Source organism: Macaca fascicularis, chromosome 5 (genome assembly GCF_037993035.2).
Source record: "Macaca fascicularis isolate 582-1 chromosome 5, T2T-MFA8v1.1".
NCBI lineage: Eukaryota > Metazoa > Chordata > Mammalia > Primates > Cercopithecidae > Macaca > Macaca fascicularis.
This window is the reverse complement of record NC_088379.1, coordinates 38328387-38348242: the sequence shown is the minus strand read 5'-3', so window position 1 is coordinate 38348242 and position 19856 is coordinate 38328387. Positions and strand designations below refer to the sequence as shown.

General features: G+C 42.1%; 1 protein-coding gene across 10 annotated transcripts in view; it reads right to left on the bottom strand.

The window, feature by feature from the left end:
• Positions 1 to 6886, bottom strand: part of KLHL5 (kelch like family member 5) — a 78185-nt gene extending 71299 nt beyond the window's left edge. For all 10 annotated transcript variants that reach the window (XR_006698176.2, XR_012434788.1, XR_012434786.1 and 7 more), the window contains exon 1: positions 6575 to 6886. The gene's annotated coding sequence lies outside the window, so the exon portion shown is untranslated. The remainder of the gene's footprint in view (positions 1 to 6574) is intronic.
• Between the last annotated feature and the right edge of the window lie 12970 nt (positions 6887 to 19856).

Here is a 19856-nt window from a genome sequence, read left to right as displayed (position 1 = left end):
TGCACCACCTAGCGTGAGCTTCCTCTGAGGTGCTGCCCAGATGGCTATGAGCTGCCTTCGTGGACTGCTGTGAAAATCACTCCCACTGAGGAACATTTGATGCTGCCCTGCTGGCAAGCTATGATTCCTGTCTGATAGCCTTCTGAGTAAACAAGCTTTCTGAACTTGAAGTTTAGTTAAATCCAAGAAAACCCCTTCATTTGCACAGCAACAAGTGTCTAAGAGTCTTAATATGACATTCCAGACATTCTTCAGTCTAAACCTAATCTCATATACAGCTTTTACTCATCTTTTGTTTTTTTCCTGGGAAATCCTCTTCAGGTAACATATACCACCTCCCCATAGTTAATCTCTTCAGCCACTGCTGAGGTGAAGCTATAGATATTTTTCAACCATGAAGGAGATATCGCATAGTGTGAAAATGCAAGGGAACTATGCTAGTGAAGCTAAGTAAACAAGTCTAACAGAAAATGATAGAAATGTATTGAGAATAAAGTTAGATTAAATTGGTGAAGAGATATGGTAATAGCACATTAAAATGTAAAATGTCCAGATAAAGAGTGTCTACGAGACCAGTTTGGATGGAAGAAAAGAGCAGAGCTAGGTAGTATATTACATATGCCCTTCTTCCTACATTATTACCCATGAGGAGAGGCCAGGGAGCCCTGTATCAGGATCAAAGCAGATGACTTGTAAGAGACAATTCAGTCAATCCTTACCCTCGGAGAGGAAGAAGGGATGGATGAAAGGATTACAACGGAGATGGCATTTGCCAGTGTTCAGGGAGGGAATATCGTAGTTACTTAAGTCAGATCCAGTTATACCTTCTTATCCTGATTATCATAATCAGCCTGTTCCACTAGAATTTGCAAGCTGATGTTAATTGTGTAGAACTTTTCATGGCACCTTGTTTCTTTGATTGAAAGCTATTATAACTGCCTCTTTCTCTACTATAAAGTTGTCAATTACGCTAATTTGTTATACTTTAAGAGTCAACTGCATTATTTCCTTAGTGGTTAAGAGCTTACGAAGACAATGCACTTAAAAATTTTTAGATCGCCTAAAATTGCTAAAGCCTCTAGTTTCAAGTTCATAAACTCTTAGATTAAAACACCCAGTAACAGCAAAATAGAGAAAAATCAGTCAACAGAGAAGAAGAAAGAAATACAAGTGCAGAAAGAGACACTAGCAAGAAATCATATAGACCTGGAGAGAGAGAAAGTAGCCCTAGCTCCTAGCTTTCTGTTATTGGTGCCAGTTGCTTTTGAGGCCCAGCTGCACTTCTCGCCCTTGGCCTCTGATATAAACTATATTCCTTTTCTAACACGACATTCTTTTTGCTTATGCTAATTTAAGTAATATTGTTTAATTTGTCATGAAATACTCCTTAAGTCCAAAAAGGCAGAGAGGAACAAAGTATAACAGTTTATATATTTAGTATTTTTCACTATTTTATATATGTGTGTATACACATCATTTACACACTGTAAATGACGCCTTAAAGAGAAAGGGAGAGAGAACTCAAGTATAGTTATTTTCTATTGCGATTGTAAACTCCCCATTTATTTATTTATTTATTTTCGAGATGGAGTCTCACTCTGTCGCCTAGGATGAAGTGCAGTGGCGTGATGTCCGCTTACCGCAACCTCTGCTTCCCAGGTTCAAGCGATTCTCCTGCCTCAGCCTCCAGAGTAGCTGGGATTACAGGCGTGCACCATGATGCCCAGCTAGTTTCTTTTGCATTTTTTGTAGAGATGTGGTTTCACCATTTTGGTCAGGCTGCTATCAAACTTCTGACCTCAGGTGATCCGCCCACCTCAGCCTACCAAAGTGCTGGGATTAAAAGCATGAGCCACCACGCCCGACCCTCATTTATCTTTTTATCCTCACAGGCCTAACACAGTGCCTTATACTATTTATTTATTTATTTATTTTTGAGACAAGGTCTTGCTGTTCCGTAGGCTGGATTGCAGTGGCCTGACCATGGCTCACTGCAGTGTCAACCTCCCAGGCTCAAATGATCAATCATCCCACCTCCCTACCCCGCCCCCGTGGAAGCTGGGACTGGAGGCACATGCCACTACACCTAGCTAATTTTATTTATTTTTTGTAGACACAGGGTCTCGCTATGTTGTCCAGACGGGTCTCAAAATTCCTGGACTGAAGAATCCTCCCGCCTTGGCCTCCCAAAGTGCTGGGATTGCACAGTCTTGAGCCACTACACCTGGCCCCTTATACACATTTAACAAATGTTTATTGAATGGACATACAATTTAAAAAGAATGAAATTCATTTGGCCAAAATAACAAACCTAATCGTGGAGTTTTCAAAAGCATTTCATTTCAAACTAATAAAAGATGTTCTTTATAATTCTCATTAGCATAATTCTGATTAAACACACTCACATACACAAAGAAATGCTGTTTTCTATTTTCTAAATAGAATACTGTACTGACATAATTTGGGTTTTGATTTATTTAGATTCTGTGTTAGCTCATGGGACTCTGAAGCCTTTTTAGTAGTCATTAAGACCGTTCACAGACTATTCCAGTTCTCCTCTTTCTGGGCACATGGTAGAAATGCATTTCCCCATCTCTTTGAAGTTGGGGGTAGTCAAGTGACTTTTGGCCAATGAAATAGCAGTGGAAGTTACCTGTGTCACTTCCAGACAGAAGCCCCGAAGAGCCAATGTACACCGGGTGCAGTGGCTCATGCCTGTAATCCCAGCATTTTGGGAGGCTGAGGCAGGTGGATCACGAGGTCAGGAGTTGGAGATCAGGCTGGACAACATGGTGAAACCCCATCTCTACAACAAATACAAAAATTAGCCAGGCACAGTGGCGGGCACCTGTAATCCCAGCTACTCAGGAGGCTGAGGCAGGAGAATCGCTTGAAACTAGAAGGCAGAGGTTGCAGTGAGCTGAGATCATGCCATTGAACTCCAGCCTGGGCAATAAGAGTGAAACTCCGTCTCACAAAAAAAAAAAAAAAAAAAAAAAAAGAAAGAAAAGAGCCAATGTAAAATCACCACATCCTTTTCCCTGTCCTAACAACTGTGGAAGCACGTGCTGAAATATAGCCTCCGATAGCCTGAGACTGACCATTTGTAATGGAGTTCCCTTGCTGACCTGCTTCAGCATGTAGTATAACAGAAAAAAAATCTTCGCTGTTTAAAATCAATAGGATGTGAGAGTTCTTTTGTTACCACAGCATAATCTATCCTGCCTGGTATACTCAACAAACCCCTTTCTCATAAATGGAATGAGGCAATGAATAGCTCTGGCCCTCTAGTTTCAGAATGGTATCATTTTGTATAGCACTATCATTTAGAGAATACTTTTGAATGGAAGTGCCCCTCATTATCCAAACTCATCATCCGAACACAGGAACTGAACGGATTCTGATAAATTTTTGGATCAACACCTCATTCTCTCAACTCTCTGTACCTGCCATCTCAAACTCTGGAACCAAATACATTTGGATAGGTGCCATTCCTTGCCTTCCATACTCTTGCCACCTGCACTCAGGAATGGAATAAATTTAGACAGTGAAGAATTCTTGATATATTATTTCATTTGCACTCTGCTGTTTTTCTACTACCCAGTACCCAGTAGATTCTCGTTTATTCCATAAATGAATTTATGTACTGTCATCATTCTAATTTTACAAATAAGGCAATAGATTCAGGGAGGTTCATCGACTTGCTGGAAACAATCCTGCACATTCAGTAGTGACACAATCCCAGAGTTTCTGGCTTCAAATCTTCGCTCTTTCCACGCTGTACTGTGCTTTCTTAGGTTTCTCATAGCTATGGAATGCTTATGATTTGATAGTAAATTAACAGTACAAATAGTGTTTGTGATAAAAAAAAAAAGTCAATCACATATTTACATCCAAGAATAAAGTCATTCCTCAAGGACTTCAACTTGCCTATACCTAGTCTAAGTCATAGACACTAAGTACAGAACAAGAAGGTGCCCTAGAGGTCCTTCAACAGGCAACTTGCAGAACAATGAAGGAATGTGAAAGAATTGGGGGAAAGTAGCGTTCTCCTTTGCTATACAGTATGTTAAAATCCTGACTTTTAAATTATCTTCACTTTGGACCTTACCAAATTGGCTAACCTCAACTCTTTGCTTTCCAATTCTCATTGAACCTCAGTCGTAAGAAATACTAACGAAGAACTGCCTGAAGAATAGATAATTCATCTTTTTTTATTTTTATTTTTTGAGATGGAGTCTTACTCTGTTGCCCAGGCTGGAGTGCAGTGGCACCAACTCAGCTCACTACAACCTCCACCTCTTGGGTTCAAGCGATTCTCCTCCTTCAGCCTCCTGAGTAGCTGGAACGACAGGTATATGCCACCACACCTGGCTAATTTTTGTATTTTTAGTAGAGACAGGATTTAACCGTGTTGGCCAGGGTGGTCTTGATCCTGACCTCAAGTGATCCACCTGCCTTGGCCTCCCAAAGTGCTGGGATTACAGGCGTGAGCCACTGTGCCCAGCTAATTCATCCATTTTTATAGGTTCAGTGGTCCTCAGTTTGTGTTATATAGTCAAATAGATTTGGAAAAGATTACAAAATACATCCCTCTTTAAAATAGCAACCTGAACATTAGTATAATAAATCTCTAAGAAATTCTGTAGTAAAACCAATTTTCTAATCTAGTTATCTCAAACTTACTTGAGCTCAGAATCTTGTTGCAAGAAAGAAAATATTTTCTCATTCCTTAGAACAGTTTGGGAAATACTGTTCTAGATCATTCTAAAAGTTATAAATGGATCAAGTAACTCCACTCCTTCAGAAAACTTATGAACAGTTTTATTACTCTCCTGTATTGAAAAACACTGTTGTGCAAAATTCACTATTTTCCTTAGGGGTATTTTAAAGATATTGTCAACTGCATCCCATATCTCCTTTTTTTATTAGGGCCCATGAGGAAAATATGCCTCTCAGGCCTCATTACTGGAAAACGCCTTGCTTAGGGCAGAACTGGTTTGTTTCTAATCTTGGAATTAGAAACAAATGAAACTTTGTTATTTTATTTTATTTTTATTTATCTTTTTGAGCAGGGGTCTCACTATGTTGCCCAGGCTGGTCTTGAACTCCTGAGCTCAAGTGATCTGCTCGCCATGGCCTCCCAAAGTGCTGGAATCAGAGGCGTGAGTCACCGCGCCCAACCAAAACAGGCTGAAACTTATGTTGTTCCTTTTTCTCTTTTTACCTAGCTCCCAGGAAGCCCAAGGCCCAAACTGTGACTCATCTCTAGCACAGGATCTTTTAAACAGGAACTTGGTATTATCTTTTTTCTTGACTTTGTATTCTTCTTTTCCTGCTCTACCTCAATTTTTCCATTTAGTTTGTTTTATCCTATGGTACTACATGGTCCCCAGATTGCTTCAAATATATAGTTTCTGGAACTACCTATTGTACATATTGCATCTTCTTACAATTTCATGTTGATTCCGCCCTCCCCGCCCAACTACCCAACAATGTCAGCGTATTCATCTTTGTGTAAAAGTATTCACATAAGTCATAACAAGCCAATAGGACATACACATTCACAATGCAGTCAAATCTGTAAATGCTGAAAACCAGAAGAAAAAAAAAAAAAAGAAAAAAGGAAAAAAAAAAAGGTCATGATTGTTTTTTTGCCGCCAGAGGTCTAATAACCAAAAAGAGTTATTAAACTATTTCCTAACAGGAAGGAGAATCAACATTTATTTAGCACCAGCAGATGCCAGGTACATAACAGCAGCTCCATTTTTCAAAGCAAGCAGGAGGGGCATCTGCACATCTAACCTCTGGAAGAAGACACCAGAAACAGAATATTGGCGGGGGTGCAGGGGTGGGTGGGGAGCCTGTCTGTCCCTTTTGCACCTTTTGAATTCTGTGAACTTGTCGACTACTAAAGAATAATTTAAAAAATGAAATGAAGAGATAAAAAACCAGTAAAGTAATGCTTTACTCTTTGACACAGCAAACTTTTTCCGCCAGCTTCTGATCCCAGAGCATGCACTGAAATAAATGCCTAAATGGAAAAGTTTCACCAGACACGCCGGAAAATGAAGTCCTCGTCTTATTCTCCACACTCCGGGGGCGAGGCTATTATTTAAAAGAAAAGCTTAAAAACTTAGGTCAAAATTGCCTGCAAGTAATCAGGAGAGGAAAAAAAAATCCGAAATGGTTTCCAGTTTGTTTTATTGGCAGAAACAGTCCGGGAAAGCAGCAACGTGTGCACCGCAGTCCGCTCCTGACCACCGGCCACCAGCGCCGCGTCCACAACTTTCCACAACTCCAGGGCGGCCCGGGCGCCGGCTCCAGCGCTCGGGGATGTGCAGCGGGGAGGCCGGGCCGGGGTTCGAACCCCGGGTGCCGTGTGGGGAGGCCCCCCCTCGGTCCAGCCCCTCCGAATCGGAGGGCCTCGCAGCCGCCTCCTGGCGGGGGCAGCGTCTTCGCGCCCAGCGCGCTCGGGGCGGCCGCGGCTGGGCGTGAGAGTCGCGTGGGGGCGGGGAGCGGGCCCTGCCCGGAGCGGCCCCCTCCCCGACGCCGAGGAGGAAGTCGCACTTACCGCGTCGGGCTCCGGAGGCGGCCGGGGGTCACCGCGGGCCAGGCCGGCCAGGCGGGAGGAGCGGGGGAGGCGGGGGCCGGGGCCGGCGAGCTGAGGTGTGGGATGCTCGGCCCCTCGCGCGCCCCTGGCCCCGTCCGGGCAGCCTCACCCCCGGCGCCGACCGGCCCGGTGCGAGCCACTCCCGCTCAGTCAGGCGGCGCCAGGCCAGGGGGTCAGAGTACCCCCGCGGCCCCGAGGGGGCGGGCGAGTAGGTGGGGGTCGGAGACCGGTTAGCCAGTCAGTCCCGGCGCGGCGCAGGCTGCTGCCCGTCCCGCCCCCTCCCGCCAGGCCCCGCCCCGCCCCCCTCCCGCCAGGCCCCGCCCCCTCGCCGGGACGCGCGCCCAGAGAGACCGCTGCAGTCATTTCCCCACCGGGGGTTTCTTTGCTCTCCTGCGCTGCGTGGGGACGGCCCGAGCCGGGGAAGGGGTTGGGGGAAGGGGTTGGGGGAAGGGGAGCGTCTGTGGCGAGACGAGCTAGTGGGGGAAGGGGACGTCAGACTGGGCGGGGCTATGGCGAGGAGGGGGCATGGCGTAGCGGACCTGACAAAGATTCTGGTTGTTCCCCGCCCCTTGAAACTGGGGTTAGGAGAATTCCTGGGGGTGGAAGTTAGGAAGAGGTCCCTCTGCAGGGCTGGAAGGCCGTGAGAGAGGCGGCCTCTGTCATCTCAGAGTTTAGAGGGAACTCACCAAGACTCGTCTCCGTTCTCCAGCCTCAGTAACCATTCCCCTTGCAATAATCTGATAATTATTGTGCTCTAGGTGGTGGGTTTGTGGCATCGCAAATATGATCCTCAGCACTATGACCATAATCATTGTTTTCCAGTGGTGGAATAATAAGAATCTGAAAAAGTAGGTTCTTTATTCAGTCCTCTACCCAACATTGAACTCCTATATGCTAGGCTGTGAGAATAACAACTAATTTATTTGGCACCTTATGAAAACACTAAAGTACTTTACATGTTAATTCACCATCAGGTTTGAGCAAAACAGCTATGGTCCCTGCCCCCAGTAGCTCATGATGCATTAGGAAGGGAGGGATTTCCGTACTTTGTCTCTGAGTGATGGGTAAACCAAATGCCCATCTGCTTTTGGTTCTTAAAGTAATGCCTGTGTTCATTATTCGTAGATTAGTGTTTGCTACTCTGAGTTAGCTGTATGCTCTCCGTCCGTGATGGTTGAATGTGGTCATTCCCCGCAAATGACATTTGTTCAGGAGATTTTCAGTTTGTCTCCATAATAAAAAAACCCAATGCAAGCAAAGCAAGTGGTCCAGAAGACTGATAATCAAATAACATAACCAAATTGTGGTAGCAGCCTGGGGTGGCTGGGAGATCTATTTAGGGATGTTTTGTGCACTTCCACTTGGGGAAGTGGTTAGGAAAAAACAATATGATGTAAAAGAATGAAGTACTGACATGGACTGCTAGTTCAAAGGGAAGTGGATGGGACAATTGAAGATTGTTACAGTCAGGAAGAAGATACATCACAAACTCTCCCAACGAGGGTTCCAACCACAAAGTACAGGATACGTTTTTTATCGGAGCTATGTGGAAGAGACACCCTCCACCTCCTATGCAATGACACCTATGCCCATAGATAAAAATGGCCTCAGTAACTTTGTTTTTAAATACAAAAGACAATTGTGTAAACAAACCCACTGCTTGAATTTTTGGAATTTGGTACTACGTTTCAGCCCTTATTGGATTTTTCAATGTTTACCTTTGTGTACATTAACAGCAAATGACATTCTTCTCATAGTTTTTTTTTTTTTTTTTCCCTGCTCATAGTTACTTGTTCAGTTTTGGATTTTTAGTTCAGCATTTTTCTTTCAGTTTTTAATGAGAAAGACTAGAAAAGCATTGCAATCAAATCAGATTACAATTGCAGTAAAAATTCCTTATTTAAGAAATAGGCATTCCCAGCCAGGTGCGGTGACTCACGCCTTAATCCCAGCACTTTGGGAGGCCAAGGCGGGCGGATGGCGAAGTCAGGAGATTCGAGACCATCCTGGCCAACATGGTGAAACCCCGACTCTACTAAAAATATAAAAATTAGCTGGGTGTGGTGGCATGTGCCTGTAATCCCAGCTACTTGGGGAGGCTGAGGCAGGGGAATCACTTGAACCAGGGAGGTGGAGATTGCTGTGAGCCAAGATTGTGCCATTGCACTCCAGCCTGGTAACAGAGCGAGACTCCATCTAAAAAAAATAAAAGAGAGAGAGAGAGAAAGAGAAAGAAAAGAAAAGAAAAGAAAGAGGCATTCCCATACTTAATCTTTTTTTTTTCCTGGTGAAATATATTGTTTGTTCTATCCTGAAACCTATTTTATTTACTGATCTGTATTTTCAGCTCATTTGCTCCATCAGCCCAGTAAAAATGATGAAATAAAACATCCCCTGTGATCTGGCTCCCTCCACGGGCTCTCACGCTACTCCCAGACACTGGATTCCTTCCTCTTCTGCCAACAGGCCAAGTGCTTGCCCATGCAGCCTTCACATGTTCCTCTGTCTAGCAAGCCCTTAGCTACTCCCTCCTCCATCATGTCACTTTTCCTGACTATCCATGTAAACCTGTAACCCACCCCCCAACTCCTCTCTTCTCAGCACTGAGCACCACCTGACATATACATCTGTTTATCTCTGTACTCCCACTGGAATGTAAACTTCATGAGAGCAGAGCTTTGTTTTGTTACTTTTAAATCTCCAGTACCTATTATTTCCCATGTCTGTCATACAGTAGATACTCAACAAATATTTTTTGAATGAATGAATGAATCCAAATAGGAGAGATAGCTTGTATTCCTTTTGTAATGGCCAAACAGCTTTCATGAAATTTATCTTATAACTGAATCATGTGACTTAGATGTATTAATAAGGTCTAAAACACAGCCCACATTTACCTTATTTAAAAGTAGAATTTGGCTGGAAGTGGTGGCTCATGCGGGTAATCCCAGCATTTTGGGAGGCCCAGGTGGGCGGATCACTTGAGGTCAGGAACTTGAGACCAGACTGGGCAACACGTTGAAACCCCACCTCTACCAAAAATACAAAAATTTGCTGGGTGTGGTGATGGGTGCCTGTAATCTCAGCTACTTGGGAGGCTGAGGCAGGAGGATTGCTTGAACCTGGGTGGGGAAGGTTGCAGTGAATTGAGATTACGCCACTGTACTCCAGCCTGGGAGACAGAGCGAGATTCCATCTCAAAAGAAAAAAAACGTAGAATATGAAAAGGCGTTTTATCTCTCATTCTGGCAATACTAAGGAACAGAATTTGAAGAAGCATTTGCAGCTAAGAATTTATGCTGAGATCTTACAACTTCGCCCATAAATGGATCCGTAGAATCAGAGGGAATGATGGATCAATACATGCTGTGAAAGTCTTAATAATTTCCCATGAGAGGAAACACAGCCATAATCAGAAAATTTGAAAACTCTACTGATAATTTGATACATGATGTCAGTAGGACGTCTTTTGTGAATGCTTAATTTTAATTGATAATTATGATGATGAGGTTAACAATGTTTTAGTCTGGTTAAAGTGTAATACCAATAGATAGTAAAGAGAACTTAACCCTAGTATGTAAATGCGCTTAATAAAGAAATGGTTTGATTTTTCATTTTGTGCTCTGCCTACTGGGTGTGTGGGTGGGGAGGATTAAAAGATTAAACTATGATTATATACAGTATATGTGTTCAAAATCTGGATCCCAGGAATGTGATCTTTTTTAGAGGACTTAGGATTTCTTTTAGTAGTATTTCTGCTCTCCAAGTTCTGACATGAACAGTCTCCTGTGGAATCAGTCTCATTAAAATAGAGAGCTATATAAATATGACCAGATCATACCCCTGGGAAGCAAATCTCCAAATCAGGAGAGACAGGTGGCCAAGTAAACCCAACTAAAAGTGTGTCCCTTGAAGTTTACCTTATATTCTCACTCTGGTTTCTCTTGGTTCACCTGTCAATTCGGTCCAAATACAAAAAAAAGAAAAAAGAAAAGACAAGAAAGAGAATTTCCTTAGCTCTTTTTTTTTTTTTTTTTTGAGACTGAGTCTTGCTCTGTTGCTAGACAGGAGTGCAATGGCATGATCTCGGCTCACTGCAACCTCGGCCTGCCAGGTTCAAGCAATTCCCCTGCCTCAGCCTCCTGAGTAGCTGCTGGGACTACAGGCCCGCACCACCATGTCCAGTTAACTTTTTGTATTTTAGTAGAGATGGGGTTTCACCATGTTGGTCTCGATCTCCTGACCTCGTGATCTGCCCGCCTCGGCCTCCCAAAGTGTTGGGATTACAGGCATGAGCCACCACGCCCAGCCTCAGCTCTCTTAACCACAGCTAAACCAATCTAGAATTTCTAAGTGAACTTTGCTAAAATCTAAAAGAGAATAAAAATGAAATTATTACTATATTATGGAAAATATAAGCAACACCAATAATTTTATTCATTTGTCCAGCTTCTCTTCTCAGTTTCCATTCTTCCAAGAACAAACTTCTATCCCCAAGGGGAGATATAAATTTGCAGGCAACCTGCCTAGTTTCCTTCCCTCTAGGCTCTCTTTTTCTCTGCACAGTAAGGTCATTTTTCTGTCTTATTTTTTTTTTTCTTTTTAGACGGGGTCCTGCTGTGTCGCCCAGGCTGGGGTGCATTGGCGCGATCCTCCCACCTCAGCCTCCTCAGTAGCTGGGACTACAAGCCACAATGCCGGCTAATTTTATTTATTTATTTTGTAGAGATGGAGTCTTACTATGTTGCCTAGTCTGGTCTCAAACTCCCAGGCTCAAGTGATCCTCCTCCTCAGCCTCACAAACTGTTGAGATTACAGGCATGGGCCATCACGCCTGGACCACTTTTCTCTTTCACATGGCCACCACAAGCCTGTCCCAATCACAGCCAAGACTAAAAGCCCCACTTGTCCTCTGTCCCCATTCTTCTGCTGAGAGGGATATGGCATAGTCCAGGTCAAACTGCGGGACTATGGTGACTGTCATAATATATGAGCTACTTCTTCGGGTGAGACTCACTCTTTACACGTGTTAGGAAGGTCATTACTGGCCCACTGTCAGGCCACTCCTTGCAGTCCCTAGAGCATTCCCGAAAGAACTGCCCAACACAGTGTTGGGGACATGGGGAAGGAATGTGCATTCTCTCATGCATGTATTTCCATTCACCCATTCATAAGTAGGTGTCCTATAACCAGGCCACAGTTACTGACTGAATAAAAATGTCTTTGCAAAAGGACTTTCCATACTTCCTGCCAGTCTCCTTAACCTTTCTAAAACACAAATTTAATTCTGTTCATCCCCCAGGACCGTGTTTAACATGCTTTCGTGACTCTATTGCTTTCAAGGTAAAGTTCAAACACCTTAGCATTGTTGTAAGGTCCTTTATAATCTAACCCCTATCTACCTATTTAGCCCTATGTCCATTCTGAACTATTTGCAGCATTGAGAACGTATCATTTTTCCCACAGCTGTGCTTTTAAATAAGTTTCCTCCTTCCGAAATACCCTTCTTTCTAATATCTGCTAGCCCTCAAGACTCAGCTCCAGGGTCACCTCCTCTGCTATCTTTATCCTGAACTTTCCAAGCTGAGCGAGTTCCTTCTTTGTGCCCCCAAAGTATACTGGATGCCCCTTTGATTGTAGCAGTTACTCAGTGGGTTGTGAACATTGGCTTACTTGTCTGTCTGCTTGACTAGCTGAGAGGTCTTTGATGGCAGGCCCTCAGAAATACTTTCTGAATGAATGAATGAAATCCACCCTCCCCTCTGCCTATGAAGTCTTTACAAACAACAACTTATTTGAGTATGGCCATTTTTCCCCTGAGTGTTATAATATATACAGACAGGACCTTTCCTCTAATTTATAGTGTTTACTATGAGTTTCCTTAAACTTTAGAAGGTTATTAACTTAGGATTTCAGAAACTTACAAGGACAAGGTTATGAACACAAAGTACTTGTATTTATTTCCATGCACTGAAAAAATTATTCCATACTTTCATGTATTAAAAAATTATTTCAGCATCTCTATATAATTACTTTGCATTTTGAAAATAACACTTGAAAGACTACTAATTGATGTTGATGTCTCATGAGTTAAAAATGTTCCAGGATGGGATGGGCGCGGTGGCTCAGGCCTGTAATCCCAGCACTTCTGGAGGCCGAGGTGGGTGGATCATGAGGTCAGGAGATTGAGACCATCCTGACTAACACAGTGAAACCCTGTCTCTACTAAAAATACAAAAAAAAAAAAAAAAAAAAAAATTAGCCAGGTGTGGTGGCGGGCGCCTGTAGTCCCAGCTACACAGAAGGCTGAGGCAGGAGAATGGCATGAACCCGGGAGGCGGAGCTTGCAGTGAGCCAAGATCCTGCCACTGTACTCCAGCCTGGGCAACAGAGCAAGACTCCGTCTCAAAAAAAAAAAAAAAAGTTCCAGGATGTATCTTTGTATTTGATATATTACTTCCTGATTCACTAACAGAGGGGAACTACTCAATCTGACTTCTGTTTTCATGTTCTGAGAGAACAAGTTCATAACCACTATAGAAGTTTAAACATTGTTACTGTGCTGACAGTTTGTGTACAGAAATCACAAAATATTTACCAAATATTATAAAGAGGGCTACAGCATAGAAAACACTGCTACTTGTTATGAGGGAGAGAATGAATAAAGATGAATCAAACAGATATGTAAACTGAAAAGTTCTTATCAATTATTAAGCTTCTTCTACCTCCATCTTGTTCATCTTTGTAAAAGCACATATCCCTGTATTCACACTTGCATTCTATAGTCAGTGACTATACTTAGCACAGAATTCTTGGGGAAAGATTCTAGTTAAGTAACAAGCAGCTGACCTGAAATACAAAAACAGTGAGTGAATAGAAGGTGGCACGCTCTGTACACATTTGAAGACATTCAGAGTCAATGGGCTAAGCAATACAAAGAAGGAAGAAAAAACAACAACAACAACAACAACAACAACAACAAAACAACAAAACCAAGCATTTCATTCTCCTCTGCTCTATCCCCAAGAAAACCAAGAAATGATATTACTTAGAGTCAGACGAGCTCTCTTGTTGCAGCCAGTTCTTTTTATCTGAGACTGGATCTATTAGGCCTGATACTTTCAGACTCTGAGAAATTTATTTTACTTTATCTCGTACATATTCAATGGTTGTTATATTTACCGTCATGAAGAATGTTTTGGTTATGCTTTTCTGTCTCTTTATGCATGTAATTAACAAGATAATGAATTCGGTTGTTCAGTTGCCAGACTTTGTTCCCAGAGGCTGAAATATACCACAGTGGTCCCAGAATCCATTCCGGGGTGGTTTTCCCTCCTTGCTCCTACTCTCTGTGAGTATACAGCTGGGCAGACAAGCTTGACTCAGTTCTTTTGAGGAAAGAGGCTCCAACAGGTTCTTTCCTGTCTAGGCTGCAGTCTCAGGGTAGAGGGTTTTGGGAGGGAAAACAAACTGCCTTTCCAGCCACAGGTGATTGGGGTCAGGACACTATGGGCCAAGCAGCCCTGTGTGGGCTGGGCATGAGAAGCCCAGCCACATCTCAGGAGGCCTGAGTGTGAGGGCCTGGGGCAAACTCTGCCCATTGAGGATTCTAAACCTAGTGGTGGCAGGCCAAACCATATTTCCCCACTTAGAGGAGAAATGCACTGAGTGGGCCAGGTGCAGTGGCTCATGCCTGTAATCCCAGCACTTTGGGAGGCCGAGGCAGGTGGATCACCTGAGGTCAGGAGTTTAAGACAAGCCTGGCCCACATGATTAAACCCCATCTCTACTAAAAATACAAAAATTAGCCAGTCGTGGTGGCGCATGCCTGTAATCCCAGCTGCTCTGGAGGCTGAGGCAGGAGAATCGCCTGAACCTGCAAGACGGGGGTTGCAGGGAGTCGAGATCACGCTCACTGCAACAAGAGTGAAACTCCATCTCAAAAAAATAAAATAATAATGATAAAAAAGAAATGCACTGAGTGAACAAAGATAAAGCAGCTCAGTGCCCCACAGCCTGGGGTCGGAGCAGTGCTGAGCACCTTTTCCGGTTCTCTGAGGGGCTGACTGTACTTCCAGGTCAGGCTGACTGACTCAACCTGGCTGAAGGGGTGACCTCCTGTGTGCACTCATGTTGTGGAGTTCTTTGCAGCAACCTTGCCACAGCCATTGAAGGTACCACTGCTGTCTCCTGTTGGCCTGCTCAGAGGTTCTCTCTGGATTTCTGCTCTATTAAGTTCAAGCTCCAGCCCAGGGGAGAGCCGCCAGCCTCAGAGACACCACAGCCCCTTTCTTAATTATCTGTTTCTAAAATAGCAAAGAGGCTATGTGAGTGGAGACAGAAAGAATTATGTTTATTCAATTATAATTTATATACAGTAAATGATGTACATCGTTTTTTAGGGTACAGTTCTAGAATTTTGACTAACACACAGTTGTATAATCACCACCATAATCGGGATATAAAACATTTCCATCACCCTAAAAATTCCCTTGTGTCCCTTTGTCATTAACCCCTCCTCTGTCTCCAGCCTCTGGCAACCACTGATCTATTTTCTGTCTCTGTGGCTTTGCCTTTTCCCAAGTGTTGTATTAATGACAAGGCCTTCATTAATGACCTTATTTAAACCAACATGTGCCCTGCCCAACTTTCTGCTGGCACATCTCACCCTCATACTTTGCCTGATTTTTTTTCAGAACACCCACATTAACTGAAAATAAATTATTATTTACTTAACTACTCTCTCTCATTGGAATGTACACTGTCACTAGAATGTGAGCGTGAGAACCTTGCCTGCCTGCTGCTTGATCTCCAGGGTTCAGGATGCTGCCTGATGTGTTGTAAATGTTCAGTAAATATTTGTTGAATGAACCACAGAATGAATGAGGATACTAGAACTTCTGAGGACCCTCTCCATACTCAGGTAGACCTTGTTAAAAAGAGATTAATTTTCCCGACAAAAATATGTTAATCTAAGAATTGCTGTGTTTTCGAAGTAGATGATTATCTACCAGTAACACAATTAGGAGTAATTAGGGGTGCGGTGGCTCACGCCCGTAATCCCAGCATTTCGGGAGGCTGAGGTGAGTGGATCGCTTGAGCCTAGAAGTTTGAGACCAGCCTGGCCAACATGGCGAAACCCCTTCTCGACAAAAAATACAAAAGTTAGCTGGGCCTGATGATGTGTGCCTGTAGTCCCAGCTACTCAGGAAGCCGGGTTGGGAGGATTGCTTGAGCCCAGGAGGTCAAGGCTGCAATGAGCCTTGATTGTGCCACTGCACTCCAGCCTGGGCATAAGAGCAAGACCCTGTCTCAAAAAAAAAAAAAAAAAAAGGAAAAGAAAAACAAGTAATTAGGCTAATCCAGGTTATGGATTGTCTTTTAAATTTACTTTCTGGCTCATTAGGTTACCTAGAATAGAACTGGCCTAAAGTGACTAAAATGGAAATAATGATAGTAACTATTTCATAAGGTGGTTACAAAAATTAAATGCTACAAATTGAGTTCAGTGTTTACTGTTCAGGTGATGGGTGCACCAAAATTTCACAAATCACCACTAAAGAACTTACTCATATAACCTGTTCCCCAAAAATCTATGGAAATAAAAAAAAAATTTTAATGGCCTCATATAAGTGAAGCGTTTCATGCAGTGGTTCTCAGCTGGGAACTATTTTGTCACCCCAGGGGCATGTGGCAATATCTGGAAACATTTTTGTTTTCTTTTGTTTGTCAAAACTGGGGTGGGGAGGCCAGGTGTTGTGTTCATGCCTATAATCTCAGCGCTTTAGGAGGTTGAGGTGGGATGATTGCTTGAGGCCAGGGGTTTGAGACTAGCCTGGGTAATATAGTGAGGCACCATCTCTACAAAATTTTCAAACTAGCCAAGCCCAGTGGCACATGCTTGTCGTCGCAGCTATTCAGGAGGCTGAGGTGGAGGACTGCTTGGGTCTGGGAGTTCTAGGCTACAGTGAGCCATGATCATGCCGTGCACTCCAGCATGAGTGATAGAGACCCTGTCTCTTAATTTTTTTTTAATTAAAAAAAAAAACTGGGGTGGAGAGGCCTGCTACTGGAACCAGCTGTTGAACATCGTACAATGTACAGGATATCTCCCACAACACAGAATGATCTGTCCCCAAATATCGATAGTGCCACCAGTGAGAAATCCTGGGTTAGTGCAGCATCAGGCACATAGTAAAAACTGCATTGGTGTTTGCTATGATTATTATTTTATAAGTGACCCTTCTTGACCAGTGTTCCCACACAGCCTGACAGTGGAGGTATAATGGAGTGTTGAGTTGAGAGTATTACGTCTGCAGTCAGACCTCTGGGTTTGACACTTAGCTTTACCCTTTATTAACTATGTGACTTTTGAGCCCTTACTTGACTCGCTATACTGCATATTCTTTGTCTATCCAATTGGAATAACAGCAGCTCCCTCAGAGAGTTGCTGGGAAATTGGATAAAATAATTCATACAAAACATTCAACACTGTGCAGTAGCACATGGTAAATGTTCAATAAATGCCATCGATTGTTGGTGCTGTTGTTGATCCAATAAAGACCTTTCCACAGAATATAGTGAAGGGATGGAGGATAGTTTCAACTAGAAAAAAAATTACTTATATAAAGTATACACAAGTATATATTTCATATATTAATAAATAACTATGTAGAAGTTAAATTTAAACTATCCTTTTTAAGGCTGCTATTTATAATTTTCTAAAAAGTATATTGCTTTTGCTTTCCTAGGGTAGAGCACCTCGATGTAAAAGATCCTCTCAAGTTTAAACATTTGTATCTAACACAGAATGAATAATTATTTAATTAAGACATTTGGTCTTGATTAGAAATATAAATACATTAAAGTATTTTTGAGAACCCGGATCTCAGATATGAAATATAAGACTTAGGAAAGTTAAACACTAGTGTAGTAGGAACAACCTCTTGTGTTTTAGATTCGTTAATCTCTTATTCCTTCATTGAAACAGGAAGGAGAAGCTCGCAGTGGGTAAGTAATTGCAGATTTGTAGCCATTTGTAGCAGTTCCTAGATTCCCCTTTATAATCTAATATTTGTGTTTTTTAAAAAATAACCTAATATTTGTAAAAGTGCTTTGGAAGTTGTAAAACAAAACTATGGTGATGTGGGCCATTAGTATTATCATCAACCCTAACAGGATGTTAGAGGGTCAGATGTTGTCACTTTAAGGGAGATGACCAAGTTTTGATGCATTTCAGGAAGCCAAAATCAGGCTGCAAGTAAACTTCGTGTTTAAGAATAAATGAGACCGGGCTTGGTGGCTCACGCCTGTAATCCCAGCACTTTGGGAGGCCAAGGCGGTCGGATCACGAGGTCAATAGATCGAGACCATCCTGGCCAACATGGTGAAACCCTGTCCCTACTAAAAATACGAAAAATTAGCTGGGTGTGGTGGCGCGCACTTGTAGTCTCAGCTACTCAGGAGGCTGAGGCAAGAGGATCGCTTGGACCTGGGATGCAGAGGTTGCAGTGAGCCAAGATTGCGCCACTGCACTCCAGCCTGGAGACAGATTGAGACTCCATTTCAAAAAACAAAAACAAAAGAATAAATGATTAATTGATAAACTATGCATTATTTCATGTAATATTATGAATACAGTGAAGAACTGTGTTTCTCTGCATAAAACTTTTAGGTACGTATTTTATAATCTGTTACAAAATAGTTGGGTGGAAAAACTCCCACCATATACAAAATGAAAAGGCAAATGACAGCCTGGGAAAAATGCTTGCAAAACATATGCAAAGATTCCATATTCCCAATAGAGAAAAAAGTCTTATAGATCAACAGGAAGGATATAAATGCTGCAATAAAAGACATGAACATGCAATTAACAAAAGAAATTCAAATTGCCAGCAAATATTAAAAATGTTCAGAATTACTATCAACCAAAGAAATGCAAATTAAACAATACTTTTTTTTTTCTTTTAAATTGGCAATGGTTAAAGGACTATAATGGCTTGTGTTGAAGTTTTGTGGTATATGGGCACTCCCGTACATAGTTGATAAGAATGTATGTAGATACAACTTACATGGAAGACAGTTGGCTATATGAATTAAGATCTTCAAAAACCTTTATACTCTTTGTCTCAGTAGTTCCACTTTATAATCAGACTCCCACAAATATTTATATATGTGAATGTTCACATTGTAGTGTTATATATGAAATTTTTTAATGACATAATTAGAATATGGAATTATGATCCATCTGTGGACCATTAAAAATTGAATGCTGCCTTTAAAACTAACTTCTGCAGCATTTTTAAGTTTGGATGATGGTAACAGAGGTTATAAGAGAAGACAGCACAGACGCCATGAGTATTACCAAAAGGGGAGTGTCGGGCAGCAAGGAGAACCTTTATTGATTTATCAAATTCTGGGAACCCCCTGACTTCTCACAACTCTTCAAGGTAAATACATACATTAAATTCTAACAATATCCCAGAGTCATACACTTAAAGGTTTAGCATTTGCTACAAATCTGTGGTATATAAATCCAAGCCACAAAAGCATTGTTAAAGTTTCTTACACAGCACTCAATGCTTGTCTACTCCCTTTTTATTTCTGACTTTTCTGTTGCTTCAGTTCTATCTTCAAAATAAAATGAAAAGTTAAATGAAATCAAGGGTTAGCACAATCTTGATTTATTTATTTCTGAGGCACTGTCATTTTAAGTTAGATTACCTGCAGCTTAATTCTTAAATTTAAGTGATTGCTAGTGTTTAAAATGCAAAGATTTAACGTATTTTATGTATTTAGCAATTTCAGTTATAAAACATTTAGTGGATGAATTATGACAGTAAAAAAAAAAAAAAAGCAAAACATTTTGAACCTTCAATTTGAACCTATGCTATTGAATCTTGGAAGATTTGACCCATAAGATATTTAGAACTTGTCACTGGCTTTTGCTCTGCTATCACTTTAAGCAGTTAATAACTGTTGGTAGAATGATTAAAAGTATTTATGGAATTGGATTATTAATATATAGAAAAATCATAGACAGTAAGAGATTCCTGAAATATCTGGGTGCATATCTTAATTTACTCATTATTTGCTAAGTCAGAGATGACACACTGATGTCCAGCAAGTGAACCGCAGGCTGACTTTGAGACACTGATTCCTGTATCCTCAGAGCAGCCAGGCTATGGTCTCGGACTTCGGGTCCCTGGACTGTTCTCCTAATATTCACCATCTGGCCATCTCC